The sequence below is a fragment of the Oncorhynchus clarkii genome, chromosome 23, assembly GCF_045791955.1.
Source record: "Oncorhynchus clarkii lewisi isolate Uvic-CL-2024 chromosome 23, UVic_Ocla_1.0, whole genome shotgun sequence".
Lineage (NCBI taxonomy): Eukaryota > Metazoa > Chordata > Actinopteri > Salmoniformes > Salmonidae > Oncorhynchus > Oncorhynchus clarkii.
Genome location: NC_092169.1, coordinates 24,628,809 through 24,649,094, shown reverse-complemented (window position 1 = coordinate 24,649,094; position 20,286 = coordinate 24,628,809). Strand labels below are relative to the sequence as shown.

The following is a 20,286-nucleotide window of genomic DNA, read 5'->3' as shown; positions in this document are numbered from 1 at the left end:
AAAAGACTGGTGGCAGCATCACCCAATACAATAAGCCAAGTCGTCCTGATGAAAAGAGACAAGAGGATGATGGTGTGACGAGGTCTAGGGTTTATTGTGCTTTGCATTCTCATGCAGACCTGTTTCAGGCACCCTGGCCATAGTGAGGCAGTGTGTGTTTGGATATCGAACCTGCTCCCCTCGTTGCCGAGTTTACAGTCAGGTCTTCATTAATAACACAGACCACACACAAGTCACGCTTGAGTACCTGAACAGGTAACGCATTCATTCACAGGTAAACATGAAATACATAGAATCCAGATGCATTGAGCAGTGCTTCCCAACCCTGGTCCTCGTGTACCCCCAACAGTACACATTCTCATTGTAGCCCTGGACAAACACACCTCATTGAGGGCTTGATGATTAGTTGACAAGTTGAATCAGGTGTGCTTGTCCAGGGTTACAATAAAAAAAGTATTACTTTTTTGTTGGGGGTTCTCGAGGACCAGGGTTGGGAAACACTGGCATAGTGAACCATGCATTCCTCAAGTTGAGTTCGACTCCATTGGAGACATCAATAAAAGCGTGAAACACACCATCGTAGATCTACTTCTCTTTCCCAAAGTATGAGTAATGTACAAGTGTTCTCACAGTTTAGTGCATGCTGTAAGGTCCCTGACTGAGAATGTCTTTAACCAGGTAAGACATGAGAACACATTCTCTTTTACAATAATGACCTGACCAAGGCCTTTAGGCTATAGAACACATCTAGTTTGTACAATTTGGGAGGTTCCACATCTAGAGAAAAGAGAAGCTACACAATTTTCCAATGGGCTTATGAGTGCAGGAAGTTAAGGGTGTAGGAGCTAATGAGCAGTGAAGATTATTCACCTGAGCATACTAGAACATTCACATTTTTATCGAGGAAGTGACACGTTTCATATGTCCTATGATAGGTGGAGCTAGCAATCTGAGAACTCAAAGGTTAACCAATGTGAACGACAGATACGGAAAATGCCCTTTTCTAGATCAAATGTCAGATGTTTTGTAATCATACAAAACTCAAGAACACTTGCATTGTTGTTTGCATAAGGTTCAGTTTTGAAGGGAATTGAGAAAAGACAAATGCAGGAAATAACCAAGTAGTTGTGTCTGAGGCCTCTTTATCAGTGTTGAACTAATGCTACTTACAAAAACTCAAATCTATTTCACTGGCACAATTCTATTCACAGCCTCTAAAACATCTTCATTCTCCACTTTGTTGCCAAACTCCTTCTCCCTGTGCTCCAAAAGAATACCCTGAGGACAAAAGACAACATTAATTTAAAAAGGGACATGCATAATACCAAACAAGCTCCCAACAATGCTGCTCTCTGTCCATTAGTTTTCATTAAATCATGTTTGTATCCATATTGTCCTGATTACTAAGGAGTTGATAAAGTGGTTGTGCCCGGTATGTGTTGGCAGTTTGAGTCTAACAGCTCCAATCAATGATTCCCAGCTGTGGCTGAGCCTAGATGCACAGCCCTGTGTGTGGTGTGGTACCTGATTCCCCGCTCCGATGACAAACACACCTCCCAGGACAAAGCCCTCCCCCAGCATGTTGCCCTGGTAACCGGCCTTCCAGGCCCGCATGAAGTTCTGCCACACCCCCCGACGGATGAATCCCAGCCCTCCCATCTTCCTCTGTAGTGGGCCATAGAAGTGATGCTGCAACGGACACGAGCAAATCAAATCAGTCCTTAGAGAAAATAAAACTTGACAAAGTCAGGCACAGACAATGAGCATGTGAGCAAAGTTGAGCTGTTAGAAATTCCGCTCCTTGTCCTTTCCAACTGCCGCTCCGCACTCAAATACATTTTATTTATTTTAAAGCCGCTCCAAATTCGCTCCAATCATTAAAATCACAATTTAGCCAACACCCATGTATTTTTGTGACTACCAGGACCTAACATTTGGTTTTGAAGTATTGAAACCAAACTATATGGCTCTGAAAGAAAAGTATTTGAATAAACATGAAAAGGTGAATGTAAGAAGCGCACATTTCAAATAGGCTACGTCATATTAAACATCATATAAACACTCTAAATAAATAGGTGAGGAGCCAGCCTAAGATGACAAATGAATTATTTAAACTATATTATTTCAAGGCTATAACCTATGACACAAAAGTCTGGTAGGGACATAAAGCACTCAGCATATAAAAACAACATATTCTATTGTATTCAATGATTCTAGTCTAAATTGCGCATGTAGGCTGTGACTTAATTAGAATTAAACAAAAAAAATGACTTAGTGCCTTTGAATTCGTTTTTAGAAACACAAATTTGTCCAGTCCCGTGGCTTCTGTCTCATGCGATGGTGACTGGAGAGCCGGCCGGCAGCAGAGAATATCCTCTCCACACTTGCAGAGCCACCGGGGATGCTAAACACCGTTTTGGCCACCCTTACCAGGCTGGGCAAAGATGCAGACTTGTTTTTACATTTTTCTATAGGTAGGCCTAAAGATTTTCAGGCAAAATAACCCAATCAAAACAGAAAGCTGGGATGGGAGAATAGGATGGGAGAATATGCCAAAATCAAATATTTCCAATTTTATAGATAGAACAAAAATGTTATGTTTAAATGTTTGAGATCTGATGTTTAGTTTATAAATACTTTGCTACAATGACACACTTTGTTATCTACCCAACTCGTTCCTTTCTTTTAGCATGTGCACATAGTAAGTACACCATCATGCTTTCAGGATACGTGTCTTCAGATTCCACAATGATTCTTTAGTTGTGGACACTAAATCACTACACTACTCATTTTTGTAAATCAGTTTCTTTATGAAAATATTTAGCAAACGCCATGACAGTAGCTAAAGCAAGGGGCTATAGCAGCACACAAGTAGATTACAAATGCATGCTGGGCCGGGCATGCCCTGAGCTCGTGAAGTGAGCGCTACTGGAACGAAATTGGAGCGGGCGAGAAGGCCGAAGCTCCAACCTTTAGGAACCTCGCTTCCTCGCTCCGCTCACATACTCTGATCTACAAATGGTTCAGTTCCTCTCCTTCATGGCAGGCCTATGTAGTGATCTATTCAAACATGTTCACAGTTCTTTCAGGCCAGTACAGATGAAGGAAAGGAGGAGAGGAAGCCTTTGTTAAACTATTGAGATGCACCCATAGAGCATCAGGTCAGTCTCACCTTCACGTCTACATAGATGTCCCCAGAAAAGTATGGTCGGAAGTCCTGGATCTCCGTGCCGATGTTCTCCTTCACCACGGCAACCAGAGGGACACCAAGAACCTCAAGCTGGGTTTTCAGAGAGGACAGCTCAGAGGCCTCCTACACACACAATTAGAACAATTCGAAATAATAGGATAGGGTCTTGTTTACTTGTAATTTAGGCCTGCAGATTTCTCCCAATGCATACAGTGGAATCTACATAACAACATATGGTGTGGAATATAGACTTGAATTAAGACCATTTCTGAAATAATTAAAAAAGCTGACTACACTGTAAAGTATCAGTAAAATCACTACTTCACCTCTCTGCACAAAAATCATCCGGGCCGTCGTACAGCCATGACGACTGCTCCGGTCTTCTCCCACAGAGTTTTGGCCTTCATGGTCTTCTCATCTACAGCACATACACAGTACATCAATTAGACAGAGCACATACAGTTGAAGTCGGAGGTTTACATACACTTAGGTTAGAGTCATTAAAACTTGTTTTTTCAACCACTCCACAAATTTCTTGTTAACAAACTCTAGTTTTGGCAAGTCGGTTAGGACATCTACTTTGTGCATGACACAAGTCATTTTTCCAACAATTGTTTACAGACAGATTATTTCACAGTAACACGATTCCAGTGGGTCAGAAGTTTACATACACTAAGTTGACTGTGCCTTTAAACAGCTTGGACAATTCCAGAAAATGATGTCCTGGCTTTAGAAGCTGCTGATAAGCTAAATTACATAATTTGAGTCAATTGTAGGTGTACCTGTGGATGTATTTCAAGGCCTACCTTCAAACTCAGTACCTCTTTGCTTGACATCATGGGAAAATCAAAAGAAATCAGCTAAGACCTCAGAAAAGAAATGTAGACCTCCACAAGTCTGGTTCATCTGTACCAACAATAGTGTGCAAATATAAATACCATGGGACCACGCAGCCAACATACCGCTCAGGAAGGATACGCGTTCTGTCTCCTAGAGATGAATGTACTTTGGTACGAAAGGTACAAATCAATCCCAAAACAACAGCAAAGGACCTTGTGAAGATGCTGGAGGAAACAGGTACAAAAGTATCTATATCCACAGTAAAACGAGTCCTATATCGTCATAACCTGAAAGTCCGCTCAGCAAGGAAGAAGCCACTGCTCCTAAACCGCCATAAAAAAGCCAGACTACAGTTTGCAACTGCACATGGGGAAAAAGCTCATAGTCTTTGGAGAAATGTCCTCTGGTCTGATGAAACAAAAATAGAACTGTTTGGCCATAATGACCATCGTTATGTTTGGAGGAAAAAGGGGAAAGCTTGCAAGCTGAAGAACACCATCCCAACCGTGAAGCATGGGAGTGGCAGCATCATGTTGTGGGGGTGATTTGCTGCAGGAGGGACTGGTGCACTCCACAAAATAGATGGCATCATGAGGATGGAAAATTATGTGGATATATTGAAGCAACATCTCAAGACATCAGTCAGGAAGTTAAAGCTTGGTCGCAAATGGGTCTTCCAAATGGACAATGACCCCAGGCATACTTCCAAAGTTGAGGCAAAATGGCTTAAGGACAACAAAGTCAAGGTATTGGAGTGGCCATCACAAAGCCCTGACCTCAATCCCACAGAACATTTGTGGGCAGAACTGAAAAAGCATGTGTGAGCAAGGATGCCTACAAACCTGACTCAGTTACACCAGCTCTGTCAGGAAGAATGGGCTAAAATTCACCCAACTTATTGTGGGAAGCTTGTGGAAGGCTACCAAAAACATTTGACCCAAGTTAAACGATTTAAAGGCAATGCTACCAAATACTAATTGAGTGTATGTAAACTTCTGACCCACTGGGAATGTGATGAAAGAAATAAAAGCTGAAATAAATCACTCTATACTATTATTCTGACATTTCACATTCTTAAAATAAAGTGGTGATCCTAACTGAGCTAAAACAGGGAATTTTTACTAGGATTAAATGTCAGGAATTGAGAAAAACTGAGTTTAATATGTAGTTGGCTAAAGTGTATGTAAACTTCCGATTTCAACTGTACATTAAATACCTCTGGGCCCTAATGTATGGCCCAGAGTTTTCCCTGACTACATGACCAAGAAGAACTCCAAGCTTGCAGTGTTACATGTACAGTGCCATCAGAAATTATTCACACCCCCTGACTTTTTCAACATTTGTCGTGTTACAAAGTATTGATTAAAATTGGTGTCATTTTTTGTCAACAACCTTCACAAAATATTATGTAATGTCAAAGTGGAAGAAAAATTATAACATTTGAAAAAAAACTTTTGAAAAATACAACACGAATATATCTGGATTAGATAAGAGTTCAACCCCCAGCGTCAATACATGTTAGTCTTTCTGGGTAAATTCTTCCACCCCTGGATTGTGCAACATTTGCCCATTATTCCTTTCTAAATTCATCAAGTTCTGTCAAGTTGGTTGTTTATCATTACTAGACAAACATTTTCAGGTCTTGCCATAGATTTTCAACTAGATTTGTCAAAACTGTAACCCGGCCATTCAGGAACATTCACTCTCTTCTTGGTAAGCAACAACAGTGTAGATTTGGCCTTGTGTTTTAGGTTATTGTCCTGCTGAAAAGTGAATTCATCTCCCAGTGTCAGGTGTAAAGCAGACTGAACCAGGTTTTCCTCTAGGATTTTTCATGTGTATAGCTCCATTACATTTATTTTTTGTCCTGAAAAACTCTCCATACCTGATTACAAGCATATCCATAACATGATGCAACTATCACTATGCTTGAACATCTGGAAAGTGGTACACAGTAATGTGTTGATTTGGATTTGCCCCAAACATAACACTTTTCATTCAGGACATAAAGTGTATTGCTTTGCCACATGTTTTGTAGTTTACTTTAGTGCCTTGCTGCAAAAACAATGCATGTTTTGGACTATTTTAATTCCGTAATTCTGTTAATATTATGGAATAACTACAAAGTTGAATACTTATTGACTCAAGACACATCAGCTTTTAATTTTACAATAATTTTACATTATTCCACTTTCATATTGTGTATTGTGTGTAGGCTAGTCACACAAAAAATATCTTAAACTCAAGCTGTAACACAACAAAATGTGGAAAAAGTTATGTGAATGCTTTCTTAAGGCACCGTATAAAGACTGGGTTAAACACATGGATAAATGTACTTAGCAAGGAGAGCGTAACAGTTTTACATCATGTTCCCTCTTTACATTAAGCCCTTGTTACATGCGGAGGGAAAATTGCATAGGATAGGCTGGCTCATAATGGTCTGCATTTAAAGACTGCTTTTCACTGGGGGTTCTCAAAGCGTTTTGTGTTTAGCGGGAGTTTTATAGCCTACCATGTATGGGCGAGGATTTAGCTTGTGGACAGTACAGCACGTCTTACCCACATTACAATAACCTATATAGGATAATACAAAAATTGAATCTTTCACTTGGGATGGAAGTTTAAATTGTTTGTAAACATATGGACTGAAATATATATATTTTTTAATGAATTCATCAATGTAAATGACTAACTCTGCCGATGTCGAGGAAGGAAGCTGATTTTAGCCTTGCACCATGACGTCACCTTTCCTGAGACAAAGGACTGACCATCAAGGGTTAAGGTTTGGAAAACTGGTTCAATTGTCATGTCGTTGGTCTAAATTCATGGCCTGTGCAATGTTTCTATGTGGTGGTAGAATAGGAGAACCTGTGCCCTCGTACCGTCTCCAGTGGAGTGAAGGTCTGCGTCCTCCAGGTATTCCAGCGAGGCCTGAGCAGCCTTGGTCAGACACAGGTCAGTATTAGCCAGGAAGATCCCTGCGATGGCTGCTCCTAAGGCCCCCAGACCCAGAGACCAAATCCCCATCTCAAACAGTTCCACCTCGAAGACAGGACAGCACTGCAGACAAAGACAGGAGAAGACATAGACAAACATGATTATCGGAGTCAATTTACAAAATATATTGTTCTTGGGAAAGAAGAAACTGAGAGGAACCAGAACTAGAGGAGTGAGGGGGAGGGGGCCACACTCTGGTTGGCCACACTTATGACTTCTCGTTTGGTCAGTTCATGGGACTTTACCGTTAGTAACTAGGTTTCCATCCAATAAGCGACAGATTTTCATGCAAATACTCGAAAATCTGCATAAAAACTAAATGTGCATTTTCCCACCAGAAATGTGTTTCCATCAAATTGACTTGTTGCGGATAAAAAGCTGTGCGTGATGACGTAGTGCACATAAAAATTACTTCTGCTGTTAAATTCCCATTGTACTGAATAAAAAATACAAGTAAATAGGTTTCCTTTGCATTTTCAACTCTAGGCTACTGATCATTTTGTCACAAACAAAATGTGTTGTATAGTGAATGTGCCCACTCTGGTCTTTCCACTCTGGTCTTTCCAACAACTTGCAGATAGGCTACCTAAATGATTAAATTATTAGGGATGGGAGGATGGTCGGGGACGCCATGTGCGACTGACGTGTTTTCCGTTTGCTCCCGTAGTATTCTTAAAGTTTATGTGAATTCTGCAGCAGAACCGTATTTATTTTCAAATATTAATTTGGTGATCCCTTTCCGTAAAAACCAAGACTACTTTGCTTCCGAATGTCAGCATGTCGACCAAACATAAGGCCAAAAGCATGACTTTGAGAAAACCCGGCCTACAAGACCCGCTCTCATCACCGCCCTCTCCTGAGTCTGAGGGCCCGGGGACGCACACTTTACCCGGGGGCGCGGCTTGGCCCGGCGGCACTGAAATGAACATTCTCGAGGCCATCAAACTACTACGCTCTGAGATAGTTGAAATGAAAACACAGGTGGTTGCTACGATTGAGGCCAGAATACAGGAGGTTTCTGATACTTTAAAAGCAGATTTAACCATCCTGCGGAACGAGACTGTGCCAGCAATCACATTACTCAAAACAACAACTGCGTCACACACTACAACGATTGCAGCACTGGAGACCTCCGCTACTAATGTCTCCGATTTAACTACATCCCTGGAGGCTGAAGTTAAACGCCTAGCTGCGGATTTGAAAAAGTTGAAGGAGAGCTGTGTGAGTTTAGAGGGATTCTCTCGCCGCAATAATCTGAGACTTGTCTCGGTCCCAGAGTCCGCGGAAATGCATCGCGCCACGGATTTCGTTTCAGGGCTGCTGAAGGATGTTCTTGCCTTAGATGAAAAGCCCCTGATTGATCGAGCCCACCGGTCGCTGCGCCCAAAGCCCCGGGATGGGGAGAGGCCCCGTGACATAATTGTTGAATTGTTCAGTTCTAATGTTGTCATTCTGTCTTTTTAGTTTTTTTTTCTGTTTTTTTTTTTTACTTTTTCCAAACATTTACCACCGTACATTATTACTCTGAGACAAGTTATTCTGGGGGTTTTGGGCGCTCATTGCTTTTCCATTCTATGCTCTAATGACAGGGTTGAATAACGGGAATGCCCAGAGGGGCCGAAATAATGCGATCAAGTACATTTCTTGGAACACCAAAGGGGTTAACAACCCGGTGAAGCGTAAGAGGGTGTTGACACACTTAAAGGGTTTGAATGCAAATATTGCATTTCTACAAGAGACTCACTTGAGGACTGGTGAGCATTTTAGGATGCGTAAGGACTGGGTTGGTCAAGTGTTCCACTCGAACTTTCATAGTAAATCAAGAGGTGCTGCTATTCTGGTTGATAAAGCTACTCCCTTTGTTGCTTCTGAGGTTATTGCTGATCCTAAGGGACGATACGTCATAGTAACCGGTGAACTGTTTTCTACCCCTCTTGTTTTGGCTAGTGTTTATGCTCCCAATTGGGATGACACAAGTTTCATTTCTTCCTTTCTGTCTGCTATTCCCAATTTAGATTCTCATTTGTTGATTTTAGGGGGGGATTTCAACTGTAAAATGTCCCCAGTTCTTGACAAGTCCTCACAAACAAATACAGGCCCATCTAAATGTGCCCTACTTATTCAATCCTTTCTTCAGAAATATGCTATGTTTGAGGCCTGGCGTTTCCTACATCCTACAGATAGACAGTATTCCTTTTATTCTCATGTTCATCAAACATACTCCCGGATTGATTACTTATTTTTGGACAAAAAACTTCTGCCTAACCTTCGGCAGTGTACTTACGAGAGTATTGTTATCTCTGACCATTCACTATTAGTGCTTGAACTAGTTTCCCCAGCGACCTCCTATGTGTTATCAATGGCGTCTCAATCCCATTTTACTCTCAGATAAGGAGTTTGTCAATTTCATTTCTTCTGAAATCACCTTATTCCTAGAAACTAATTCAACACCAGGTATGTCCTGCTCTACCATATGGGAGTCTCTCAAAGCATACCTACGTGGCCAAATTATTTCTTATACAGCCAACCAAAACAGAGTTCGCTCCCAGCGACTTCGGGACCTGAGCGAGTCCATAGCCACATTGGATGAGAAGTATGCTACGGATCCTTCCTCTGATCTGCATAAAGAGCGCCAACTACTCCAATCTGAATTTGATGAGCTTTCTACCAGGCAAGCTGAACAGTTACTCTTGTGAGCTCGATACAAAGTCTATGAACAAGGCGACAAGGCCAGTAAACTCCTTGCGCATCAGATCCGTAAATCTGAGGCCTAACGTTTAATCCCACAAATAAGGACCCCATCTGGTGCCACCACAGTTATACATAAAGAGATCAATGATCAATTTAAACAATTTTACTCTGCGCTATACACCTCTGAATCCCCTCAAGACCCTTTGCTGATTGACTCCTTCTTTAATGGCTTGAATATGCCTCCAATTGATACAGACTCCCATGACTATCTAGAAGAAGAATTTACGCTTGAGGAGATTGCAACAGCAGTGTCCGCAATGAAAAGTGGTAAATCACCGGGTCCGGACGGTTTTCATACCGAATTTTACAGGACGTTTTCTGGTCTACTTTGCCCATTCTTGTCTCAACTATTTGCAGAGTGCCTTAATACTTCAAAGCTACCGCCTAGTCTTTATCAGGCTTCAATTTCATTACTACTAAAGAAAAACAAAGACCCCCTGGAATGTGGATCCTATCGCCCAATCTTGCTTTTAAACTGTGATTACAAAATCCTAGCTAAGCTTTTAGCCATCCGTATGGAAGGCTTGCTGCACCAAGTAATACACTCTGACCAGACTGGCTTTGTGAGAAATAGGCATTTATTTTTCAATATGAGGCACCTTATAAATATACTGTACTCCCCAGCGTCGGAGGACCCGGAGGTGGTGGTCTCACTTGATGCCGAAAAAGCGTTTGACCGCGTTGAGTGGGATTACCTAACAGCTGCCCTTTATAGATTTGGCTTTGGCCCCAAATTCATTGCGTGGATAAAGATTATTTATTTTTCCCACATGGCTTCGGTACGGACTAATAACTTGTCCTCTGACTATTTTCCCTTGCACCGCGGATCCAGACAGGGTTGCCCACTCTCCCCCTTGTTGTTTGCTTTGGCAATCGAACCTCTCGCCATTGCACTACGCTCTAATGATGCCATTCAAGGCATAATCAGGGCGGGCTGGGAGCAGAAAGTCTCGCTATATGCTGACGACCTCCTTTTGTTTATCTCCAACCCCGATACCTCATTGCCACGTGCCCTATCTGTTCTTAAAAAGTTTGGATCAATCTCAGGGTACAAGCTGAATCTAGGCAACAGTGAGCTTTTTCCGGTAAACAAGGCTGCTTTAAAGTGCTCTTTTACAAGTTCTCAGTTTAGGATTGTCCGGGATCAATTCACTTACTTGGGAGTAAAAGTGACAAGGAAATATTCAAATTTGTTTCAGGAAAACTTTGTTGCTCTAGCAGACAGATTGAAACAATCTTTTACTTTTTGGAATTCGCTACCCCTTTCTCTTATCGGAAGGATTAATGTCATTAAAATGAATGTGTTGTTCAAATTTTTATATTTATTTCAATGTTTACCCATTTTTATTCCAAAATCTTTTTTTATTTCACCGGATCAAACATTCATGCATTTTATTTGGGATGGCAAGGTACCACGGATTGGTAGAAAACATTTACAGAAGCCTAGGTCATTGGGGGCTTTAGCTCTACCAAATTTTCAGACATCCTACTGGGCTGCAAATTTCAGAGCCATTCTGTACTGGCTGCAGACTGATCCTACTGGCCCTAGACCACTCTGGGTCCAGATGGAGTCTGAATCGTGTAAACCTGCAGCACTTTCCTCTGTGCTGTGCTCGTCTCTCCCAGTGTCCCTAGGCAAAAGGTGTGTCAACCCAATTGTAAAGCAGTCTCTTAAAATTTGGAATCAGTTCCGTTTAGCCTTTAGCCTCCGAGGCTTTTCTCTATCAGGCCCAATCAATCAGAACATTTTATTTCCTCCATCTTTGAATGTTGGGGCTTTTGGCATTTGGCACTCACTAGGCCTCTCCTCGCTAGCCCAATTATTATTTGATGATACATTTGCCTCTTTTTCTCAGCTGCAGGAAAAGTTCAATCTCCCCCAATCCCACTTTTTCCGCTATCTCCAGACTAGAAACTTTGTCAGAGCTAACACACCTGGATTTCCCAATAGGCCTGCGAATACAGCTATAGAGAGCATATTGGAGCTGAACAAGCTTCATAGGGGCGTAATTTCAGATGTATATGCAATCATTCATGACTTACAGAACCCTTCTTTGGTGCCTTTAAAGACTTGATGGGAAAAGGATTTGGGGGAGGAACTTGGGGAAGACGTCTGGGAATCTGTGCTGCACAGGGTGCACTCGTCCTCTTTTAGCACTAGACACAGCCTCATTCAATTCAAGGTGGTTCACTGGTCGGGGGCCAAACTTGGAAGAATATTCTCTGATTTTGATCCTACCTGTGTCAGATGTAAAGTGGAACCAGCCACACTGTTGCATATGTTTTGGGGCTGTCATAAACTGTCAGGCTTCAGGAAACAGCAGAGGGAACACCCCCCTATCCACATCGATGGAACAGTAGTGGAGAGGGTAGCAAGTTTTAAGTTCCTCGGCATACACATCACAGACAAACTGAATTGGTCCACTCACACAGACAGCATCGTGAAGAAGGCGCAGCAGCGCCTCTTCAACCTCAGGAGGCTGAAGAAATTCGGCTTGTCACCAAAAGCACTCACAAACTTCTACAGATGCACAATCGAGAGCATCCTGGCGGGCTGTATCACCGCCTGGTATGGCAACTGCACCGCCCTCAACCGTAAGGCTCTCCAGAGGGTAGTGAGGTCTGCACAACGCATCACCGGGGGCAAACTACCTGCCCTCCAGGACACCTACACCACCCGATGTCACAGGAAGGCCATAAAGATCATCAAGGACATCAACCACCCGAGCCACTGCCTGTTCACCCCGCTATCATCCAGAAGGCGAGGTCAGTACAGGTGCATCAAAGCTGGGACCGAGAGACTGAAAAACAGCTTCTATCTCAAGGCCATCAGACTGTTAAACAGCCACCACTAACACTGAGTGGCTGCTGCCAACACACTGACACTGACTCAACTCCAGCCACTTTAATAATGGGAATTGATGGGAAATGATGTAAATATATCACTAGCCACTTTAAACAATGCTACCTTATATAAATGTTACTTACCCTACATTATTCATCTCATACGCATACGTATATACTGTACTCTATATCATCGACGGTATCCTTATGTAATACATGTATCACTAGCCACTTTATACTATACTATGCCACTTTGTTTACATACTCATCTCATTTGTACATACTGTACCCGATACCATCTACTGTATCTTGCCTATGCTGCTCTGTACCATCACTCATTCATATATCCTTATGTACATATTCTTTATCCCCTTACACTGTGTACAAGACAGTAGTTTGGAATTGTTAGTTAGATTACTTGTTATTACTGCATTGTCGGAACTAGAAGCACAAGCATTTCGCTACACTCGCATTAACATCTGCTAACCATGTGTATGTGACAAATAAAATTTGATTTGATTTGATTTGATTTGATTTGAGGCTTCTGGGAATTAATATTTAAATGTTTCTCTGATATATATGACACTGTTATAGATCCGTCTCCCTTTACAGCCCTTTTTGGAGTACTGCCCATGGGTACCCCCCTATCAAGAATCCAGTCGGACACTGTTGCTTATACAACTCTTTTAGCTAGACGGCTAATACTACAGAACTGGAAGATGGCAGCTCCTCCATCTTATAAATATTGGGTGAGGGATGTGTTGTGCTCTCTGAAACTAGAAAAAAAAAATTCACGTGGGAACCCCAAACTGTTTGATGAGGCTTGGGCTCCATTCCGGTCTTACTTTAAATTAATACTAAAATATGTCTGTGACTTAAGGGTTGGAGGAGCTTCTTTCTGTGTTTTTGCTGGGGGGGGCATTAAGGTCCATGTGCTTATTGATTGTGATCCGCAGATGCCTTGTTCATCTTGCCCGGGCAGAGACTGAAGTGTGAGCTTGTTTTTCCCAGTTATTTTTACATTTTGTTCACGCCTACATGAATAATCATTCTATTTTTTTTATTTTAAAGCATTGTAAACTTTTTTTTTGGTCCAGTGGATGGTCGGTCTGTGGCCATGACTCTCTGTGAGTGGTTGCATTTCTCCTCCCTTATCCCTTGACTGTTTACAGGAACAATGGTGAGGTGTTTGCTCTGTCCCTGTACTATAGATTGCCCTTTAACCTCTGTAGCCTTCTGCCCGGTGTGTTTAACTTGTCTAAAGTATGGAATCTTTAAAGCTATTTTTTTATTTGTATTTTTATTTGTATTTTTTTTCTAGTTGAGTATATTATTTATATTGCTTTGTCTTGTCTGTGTGTGTGTGTGTGTGTAAAACTTAATAAACAGAGTTTTTTTTAAAAAGAATAAATTATTAGGGACATAATAGCGAGATTGCTTTGGTTCCGTTTTGACAAACAAAAACATTGATCATCATGTCACCAGAATAAGACTCTCGATATGTATTGGAAAGCAGCATCAAGCTAGTCTTTACCTTTCACCTTTCACTTTCACCACCTTGTGAAGTTCCTCATAATTTACAGTACCAGTCAAAAGTTTGGACACACCTACTCATTCAAGGGTTTTTCTTTCTTTTTACATTGTAGAATAATAGTGAAGACATCAAAACTACGAAATAACACATATGGAATCATGTTGTAACCAAAAAAGGTGTTAAACAAATCAAAATGGCCACCCTTGCCTTCAAGACTGTTCATAGTTTTGATGTCTTCACTATTATTCTAAAATGTAGAAAAAAGGGTCACTGATCTAGGCCGTAATATTAACTGGGAGAAAAGTCAAGGGATGTTTACAATATGTGTCACTAGAGAAATATAATGTAATGCTCCTTGCCTGATTTGGGCTTGTTAGTGTCAGGGCTGGATGAGTCTGTGCTGAGGTAAAAGGCAGCAGCCTGGATTCTCAGAGAGGGGAGTCTGGCTGTAGGGGTGGTAGAGGCTGTTGTGAGTGACGCCCCCCGCGCCCCCCCCCCCCCCCCCCCCCACAGAGGCAGTGCAGAGTCTGACCCTTGGGGCTGTAGCTTAGGGCCTGGACCTTTGGCCATTATGACTATGTAAACACAGCCTACCAGAGCCTACCAGAGCCTACCAGAGCGCTCACTCTCTCTCTGACTCATATAATGCACCCTCAGCCATTCTCTGGAAAGACAACTAAAAAACAGAAGCCTTTATCGTGAGCGTCAAATGATTTGTGTTCGAAAAATGGCATGGGGTTCACATGCCAATGACTGTTAGGAAGTAGTGACTGAGGTTCCAAAAGTAGGCTAAAGACTAAAGACAGCCTAGGAACATGTAGTTTAAATGTGTATTGTTGACACAAAAAAAAAGGAAAAACTAGTTTCACTGGGTGTATGTAAATCTCTCACTCTCGTCAGTGTTGTCTGGGTGAGGCAAGCGATATCAATTACTGTGAAGTTGAAGGTGTGTCCTAACTAGAGGTCGGCCGATTAATTATGGCCGGTTTCATAACAATCGGTAATGCGCCTTTTTGGACGCTGATTACATTGCAATCCATGAGGAGACTGCGTGACAGGCTGACTACCTGTTACGCGAGCGCAGCATCAAAAGGGCCTTGTGGCTGCAAGGAGCCACGGTAAGTTGCTAGCTAGCATTACATTTATCTTATACAATTAATCTTCATATAATCACTAGTTAACTACACATGGTTGATGATATTACTAGGTTAATTAACTAGCTTGTCCTGCGTTGCATATAATCAAAGCGTTGCCTGTTAAATTTACCATCGAATCACAGCCTACTTCAACTTCACCAAACAGGTGATGATTTAACAAAAGCACAATCGTGAAAAAAGCACAATTGTTGCACAAATGTACCTAACCATAAACATCAATGCCTTTCTTAAAATCAATACACAGAAGTGTATTTTTTTAAACCTGCATATTTAGTTCAAATAAATGCATGATAGCAGGCAATATTAACTAGGGAAATTGCGTCACTTCTCTTGCGTTCAGTGCAAGCAGAGTCAGGGTATATGCAGCAGTTTGGGCCACCTGTCTCGTTGTGAACTGTGTGAAGACCATTTCTTCCTAGCAAAGACCATAATTCATTTGCCTGAATATTACATAATTATGACATAACATTGAAGGTTGTGCAATGTAACAGCAATATTTAGACTTAGGGTTGCTACCAGTTTGATAAAATACGTAACGGTTCCATATTTCACTGAAAGAACAAACGTTTTGTTTTCGAAATGATAGTTTCTTTATTTAACCATATTAATGAACAAAAGGTCTTATTTCTTTGTGTTTATTATAATTAAGTCTATGATTTGATATTTGATAGAGCAGTCTGACTGAGCGGTGGTAGGCAGCAGCAGGCTCGTAAGCATTCATTCAAACAGCACTATACTGAGTTTGGCAATGGCTCTTAGCAATGATTGAAGCACAGCTCTGTTTATAACTTCAAGCCTACCAACTCCGGAGATTAGGCTGGCAATACTAAAGTGCCTATAAGAACATCCAATAGGCAAAGGTACAGTGCCTTGCGAAAGTATTCGGCCCCCTTGAACTTTGCGACCTTTTGCCACATTTCAGGCTTCAAACATAAAGATATAAAACTGTATTTTTTTGTGAAGAATCAACAACAAGTGGGACACAATCATGAAGTGGAACGACATTTATTGGATATTTCAAACTTATTTAACAAATCAAAAACTGAAAAATTGGGCGTGCAAAATTATTCAGCCCCTTTACTTTCAGTGCAGCAAACTCTCTCCAGAAGTTCAGTGTGGATCTCTGAATGATCCAATGTTGACCTAAATGACTAATGATGATAAATACAATCCACCTGTGTGTAATCAAGTCTCCGTATAAATGCACCTGCACTGTGATAGTCTCAGAGGTCCGTTAAAAGCTCAGAGAGCATCATGAAGAACAAGGAACACACCAGGCAGGTCCGAAATACTGTTGTGAAGAAGTTTAAAGCCGGATTTGGATACAAAAAGATTTCCCAAGCTTTAAACATCCCAAGGAGCACTGTGCAAGCGATAATATTGAAATGGAAGGAGTATCAGACCACTGCAAATCTACCAAGACCTGGCCGTCCCTCTAAACTTTCAGCTCATACAAGGAGAAGACTGATCAGAGATGCAGCCAAGGGGCCCATGATCACTCTGGATGAACTGCAGAGATCTACAGCTGAGGTGGGAGACTCTGTCCATAGGACAACAATCAGTCATATATTGCACAAATCTGGCCTTTATGGAAGAGTGGCAAGAAGAAAGCCATTTCTTAAAGATATCCATAAAAAGTGTTGTTTAAAGTTTGCCACAAGCCACCTGGGAGACACACCAAACATGTGGAAGAAGGTGCTCTGGTCAGATGAAACCAAAATTGAACTTTTTGGCAACAATGCAAAACGTTATGTTTGGCGTGAAAGCAACACCCTGAACACACCATCCCCATTGTCAAACATGGTGGTGGCAGCATCATGGTTTGGGCCTGCTTTTCTTCAGCAGGGACAGGGAAGATGGTTAAAATTGATGGGAAGATGGATGGAGCCAAATACAGGACCATTCTGGAAGAAAACCTGATGGAGTCTGCAAAAGACCTGAGACTGGGACGGAGATTTGTCTTCCAACAAGACAATGATCCAAAACATAAAGCAAAATCTACAATGGAATGGTTCAAAAATAAACATATCCAGGTGTTAGAATGGCCAAGTCAAAGTCCAGACCTGAATCCAATCGAGAATCTGTGGAAAGAACTGAAAACTGCTGTTCACAAATGCTCTCCATCCAACCTCACTGAGCTCGAGCTGTTTTGCAAGGAGGAATGGGAAAAAATGTCAGTCTCTCGATGTGCAAAACTGATAGAGACATACCCCAAGCGACTTACAGCTGTAATCGCAGCAAAAGGTGGCGCTACAAATTATTAACTTAAGGGGGCTGAATAATTTTGCACGCCCAATTTTTCAGTTTTTGATTTGTTAAAAAAGTTTGAAATATCCAATAAATGTTGTTCCACTTCATGATTGTGTCCCACTTGTTGTTGATTCTTTACAAAAAAATACAGTTTTATATCTTTATGTTTGAAGCCTGAAATGTGGCAAAAGGTCGCAAAGTTCAAGGGGGCCGAATACTTTCGCAAGGCACTGTATATGAAATACAAATGGTATAGAGAGAAATAGTCGAAGCATCATAATTCCTATAATAACTACAACCTAAAACTTCTTAACTGGGAATATTGAAGACTCATGTTAAAAGGAACCACCAGCTTTCATATGTTCTCATGTTCTGAGCAAGGAACTTAAACTTTAGCTTTATTACATGGCACATATTGCACTTTTACTTTCTTCTTCAACACTGCGTTTTTGCATTATTTAAACCAAATTGAACATGTTTCCTTATTTGAGACTAAATTGATTTTATTTATTTATTATATTAGGTTAAAATAAAATTGTTCATTGTTCATTCAGTATTGTTGTAATTGTCATTATTACAAATATATATAAAAAATAATCAAATGTAAAAAAAACAATTGGCCGATTAATCGGTATCCGCTTTTTTTGGTCCTCCAATAAATCGGTATTGTGTTGAAAAATCATAATCGGTTGACTTCTATTCCTAACTGAGTATAATTTAGTTTCTCCTAGATGCTGATCTAAGGTCAGTGTTGCAATGATTCCTCTATGATTAATGGAGGGTAAACTGATCCTAGAACTGTGCCTAAAGGCCAAATCTAACCACAGCGTTATGGCAGCTCAAATTTCATTATGCATTGTCAAATGAAAGACAGTAAACCTGCTCATCTACTTTCCATTTCCTCAAAATTAAACTGATACATTACTTATGCAGGATAAGTAAACAAACCATGTGAGCTGCTCAGTTTGTTACGTTTTATGTTACGTTTTATCTTAAGTAGACTATCAAACTGTACTAGTCACAGTATGTGGTTATACAGTTATGCGTGTGACTCACACATTTCAACACATACACACACCCTAATGCCTCAGACCACAGCTACCATGGCTAGTCCTCTTTCCCCTTGTATAAGCAAGATGGGCCATAACATACAATGTTACAAGCAGTAGGCTACACAACAATAAATCATCAGTGTAGTCAATTGAGCATAGTTATTAGTATATGAATACAAACAGCATACTGTTAATATATTGTCATGGTTAGCTTAGATGTTATTTATTCAAGATATGGATTATTCTAAAATGGTCCACCAAATGCTTAGGCCTACATGCATTGAAAATATGTGAAACCAGACTAAACCAAACCGTCAAGTACAGTCACTATTTTTAAACTAATTTCATTTTCAAACATTGATTCATATATCAATTACCCACTGAAGGTTTGCACTCACTCGAGAAATGCCCCTCAATTTAAACTCATTCAATCCCAGATAGGTCCTCTGTTCTGCACTTCACTGCGACTTGACAGAGTTAACTACTGCAATGTGACGTTCACTTCTCAGAGAGGACAAAGGACTAAACCCTAATGATAACAGCAGCCAATAAAGACTACCTGGCAGCTGTCATGAACTGGACTTGACTGGATTCCTTGTATACCATGTAGATAGAGAGTGAAAAGGAATGTTTACATTGTATAATTCAGTAGTTAATCTTACAGTGACAATGAGTGGAGAAACGGAATGTTATTGACAATGAAAATGAGGACATAGGGCCTATTATTAGTATGACAAAGATTAAATGTCAAGTTAGCTAGTTACAGATCTAAATATTGACTGAATTCTGCACCTTCTTGTTTTACAGCTTATTTCAAACGGAGTGGAATTTTATTATTAGGCTTTTCATGCAAACCCTATCAAGATAATTTTGCAGAGCTCAACTCATGCCATGCAATTTGGCATAGCTAGCTAACGTTAGTTAGCCTATTTATAACGATAAGCAACCTTGAGGTTGCACTACAGACAATCATGTTAAGTGGCAAGTAGTATTATAAAGTGAGCTTTACTAGCTAACTAAATTACAGTATGGTATTATTTGATTTATACATTAAATAGGCCAAGTAACGTTAGAAGTTCGTAATAGCAATGACACTGTAGTTTGTTGACTTCACATGTGGCTATCTACTACTTGCTGGCTATCTGAGTTAGCTAAACTAGCAAACTAGATTTTGGCTGCATGATGACGTTTACAAGTTAGCGTGCAGATTTAAATATTATGGGTCTGAATGCTCGCAACATGTTTAATAATATTTTACTAATGTATAATAAAATGTATGATACTCACAAATATTGTGTTGACGGAGAAGAGCGCAGCAGAAACTTACCAGTTCAAATTATCAGAATTTGCGGTAGGCGCATCAGTCGAGACAGATAAATGGATTAGTCATTGCAGGGAAAATCGCACAAGATAACATGGACCCTTGATTTAAATCAACTAATCAACCTTATTTTTTAACAATAAAAACAGATTGACCTAGGTAAAACCGAATAAAAAACAAAGATATATAATATATAAAGATGTGTGTAGGTAAGTGTAGGTATACAAATATAAAATAAAGACAACCATTTTATTAGGTGGAACATTTCATGTACTTGTATGTCTTAAAAACATGACACAACCATTTAGTAAACAACTTGCAGTGCCGGTATGCATAAAACTCACAAACAA

General features: G+C 40.7%; 1 pseudogene; it reads right to left on the bottom strand.

Annotated features, from left to right (window-relative positions):
- Positions 1–67: 67 nt before the first annotated feature.
- LOC139381447 (peroxiredoxin-like 2A) lies at positions 68–19,999 on the bottom strand (annotated as a pseudogene).
- Between the last annotated feature and the right edge of the window lie 287 nt (positions 20,000–20,286).